The sequence below is a fragment of the Chenopodium quinoa genome, unplaced genomic scaffold, assembly GCF_001683475.1.
Source record: "Chenopodium quinoa cultivar QQ74 unplaced genomic scaffold, ASM168347v1, whole genome shotgun sequence".
Taxonomy (NCBI): Eukaryota; Viridiplantae; Streptophyta; class Magnoliopsida; order Caryophyllales; family Amaranthaceae; genus Chenopodium; species Chenopodium quinoa.
The window spans coordinates 310,001-313,713 of record NW_018743616.1 but is presented as its reverse complement, the minus strand read 5'-3'; positions in this window follow the sequence as shown (position 1 = coordinate 313,713).

Sequence of the window (3,713 nt, the reverse complement as noted above, 5' to 3'; positions counted from 1 at the left end):
AAATTTTTTGTAATAGAGTATATTAATGAAAGAGTACTTTATTTTTATTATCTTTTGAATAAAATCCCATCTGTGCAATGCACAACCGGCCAACCGTTTGCTCTAATTGAGTAGAAGGCTAAGTATCGAACTTAGTTATTCATAAGGCCAATGGCCAATATATTTTAAACCGCCTGCTCCAACATGAGAAGGCATCCGGCAACGCCCATTTGGGTGGATTCGTCGAAGAGAATATCTCTCTTCCGGGTGGTACATTGTTGTACAGGTCATAAACTCAAATGACTTTAACCGATTAGGTTAAAGATAACTCATGGCCGTTCGAATGACATATGGAAATCAAGATACAACCGGTCATTGCCTCAAGGCAATATAGACGGTGAATTAAATCTTGGTATGTAGCCGGATTTTGCCAAAAAGCACTACAACCGGCTACAAATTCCATAAGCAAGGTCAAAACCTTGTAATTTAATCCGCAATTGGTTAAAATGCATACGTTCGGCCACAAGCCGCCTGAATACCAATCAACGGCATGTCGGATACCCAAAGGGTAATCCGCAGCCGGTTAACCGAGTAATTTAGGTTGGGTAAAGCCGGCACCGCTAGCAGATCCAACTTAGGAATAATTCTATCTTAAAACGGTCAAGGACCGCCTATTTATTAATCCGGATGCTTGTATGGACGGCTTCTTGCTTAGAGATGGATTAATTATAAGTAAACAACCGTCCAGGGGCATACAGAGCCAATGCACCCGGCATACCGCATGTATCAATTCAAATCGCAACAAAGAAAAGAAAATATTTCATTCAAGGCAAAAATTGCAAAAAATTGAAGCAAATAATATCAAGACAAAACCGACACAGTCGGCATATATATATATATATATATATATATATATATATATATATATATATATATATATATATATATATATAATAAATAAGTCAGCCGAACCCTTGTCCGGGGAAAGATACAGAAAGTACGCGGCACGCAGGCCGAATGAAGGTAGGAATAAAAAATGTTAAGCTGTTGTTGTTGCTATTGTGACGGCTAGCCCTGACCGGCAGGAGGGACTTCTTGAGTTTGCTGGGTTTAGGCTTCTCTAGACTCACCCGGCACTATCTCTTCCGCGTGATCCTCCTCTTCGATGCCGGCCCATTCTTCAAAGGGCGTCGGCTTCTCAGTCCCGAGAACTTGAGCGTCAAATACCTCAATAGCGTACTTGTATCTCAAGTCGAAGAAGGCGTAGTCGGTGTCCTGATGGATCATGGACCAAGCCATCTTCATGTGCTCCTCGCATTCGCGCTCGTTCTCGGTGACCAGCCGGTCTTGTTCAGCCGCCAACTGGTCCTTGTGCTCCGCCTGGGTCTGAGCCAGCTCGTTCTTCAGCTGGGTGACCTCAGCCTTCAGCTCGGTGTTCTCCTTATCAGCCTCTCCCAAGGCTTTGACGTCAGCCTTGAGTTTGTTGACTTGGAGTTCACAGTCGGCCGCCTTTTTGTTGGTTGTATCAGCAGCAGCCGTGAGTTCCTTGATCAGCTCCTCCTGTTTCATCTCCCAGCTTTTAGTTTGGATTTCAAGCATAAGGGAGTGATATTGTGAGACATCTATTAATTCGGTTACCCGTCTCTGGGCATCCCTTACCTCCTCTTGTTTTTTTTCGCAAGGGGACCTTCATCCCATCAACCCTCAACATCACCTGCAAAGTCAGCCGTAAAGAAGTAAGCTTCTCAGTTATGCTACAACCGGCAATGAGCAAAATTGCACAAAAGCACCCCAACCGGTAAATTACCTCAGCCAGCAGTGAGTTGATGTGGTCAATGTTGACCTGATTGATACCCGGTACCGCCTCCTTTTCGGACCGGGTGAGAGTCCGCAGCATTCTCTTGGTGTAGTTTTGCAGATCCGGCCAACGAGAAGAGGCATCTGCATCATGAGATTTATCTGCTAAGTACTGAGCATATGCAGCGCCTATATTCTGCCGGCTGCATGAAGAATCCCCTGACTAGGTAGCTTGGGACTTGACTCAAACATGCCCAAGCGGCAAAGGGGGGTCAAAGGTGAGAGGAGTACCCTGGTTTTCAGGCTGAGGGGTGACACCACCCCTAGCCTCATTAGAACCGGATGCAACAGCAAGCACCCGGCTAGAGGGAACCTCAGGCTCCTTAGCTCTGGCCTCAGGCGGCCCTAAGCCCAAGCCCAGATCTCGCAAACTTTTGCCTACTGAAGTAGGCCTCTCAAGAGCAGGATGTCTTCCGACAGAGGCAGGGGCAGGGGCAGGCGAGACCCTCCGCCTTTGTGAAGAAGGTTAGGCGAGATCCTCTCCCGGCCTCTTTAGCATTTGCCTTAGAGACCGAGGGACGTTCTTGCTCCCCGTCTGCAAAAGAAAGCAAAGCAACCGGTTAGTATTAAAATGGGTTGCAAGTCATACAGACGGTAAAAAGATCAAGCGGTGCTTTCCCCATCATCTTTGGCCGCCAGTTGGGCCTTCTTTTTCTCAAGATGTTCCTTCCGAATTTCAGCGGCTGACTTGGTCGGAGTTTTTTCGGGAGGAACCATCTCGAGTCCTTTCTCTGCAAAAAGGAAAAATAAAGTTCGAGACATTCAAACACCATACAGGCGGCATAAGACGCCGGTTAAGCAATTAACGTACGTTTGCTCCAGAAAGTGCTAAGACCACAGGTAGAAAGGAACGCCTCGTCTTTGAACCAATCCGGATGAGGGACCCAGAACTTAGGGTCAATGACTTGTGTCCCATCATCCAGAGGCAGGGTAGTTTTCTTAAAAAGGCTCGGCTCCATTATTTAATCCCAGGACCTCTCCGGTATCTTGGGGAGGGCACACTTCTTTCCCAATAAAGCCGGGTGCTTATTGTAGCGACGCAGCCGGTGGTTCACAGCCGGAGAAGGGGAAGAGACCATGTAAAATTTTCTCTTCCAGCTGGTCCACTTAGACGGCTTCTCCAGCGTCATCATGTACTCCGGATGCGTGGTCAATGTGTACCACGCATTCCAGCCGCCTGGGTCACGACTAAGATAGTGCATTATGTGCAAACGCCTCCCAGCTAGGTGTTATGTCCTGCATTTCACAAGCGGCTATGTACCCCAGAATGTTCACCCAAAAGTTGGGTGTGAGCTGCCAGACGCCAAGGTCGTAACCCCTTAGAATGGCTTTAATTGTGTTAAGGAGGAACCAGAGGCCGGCTTTGAATTCCGCCTCATAGCAGCCAAGGTAAACATTGGCGTGGTCCAAGTCGTCATCCCAGACAACGGATGCCTCCACAGGCGAAACGACGACCTCCCATCTGGCCCTTACCGGGCGCTTCTCCAAAAATGCCGGGAGGGTTGCATTTAAGGTAATAACGTCCCGGGCGCTCATGTGCGCCTCTGTTGGGTTATTTATTGAAGGCCAATTGTATGCCTCCTCATCCTCTTGAGGGGCATCCGGCTCCATTGTTGACTCAGTGGAGTCAGATTGCTGGACGGTCTCCTCATCGTCTGAGCTCCCGGATTCCTCAAGAATCTCATCTCCGAGCGTGCTAGGTACGCCCGGTTGGTCATAAGGAGCATCATCAACCGGAGTTCTGGCTGGTACTCGGGGTCAACAACCGTTTTCCTTGTCCGAGCCATTCTGTCCTGCACATGAACAGAGACGGTCGAATTCGTAGAAGAGTAAGGGTGGTCCAAACACCCCCAGCCGGCATCCCCAGTCACACCTGT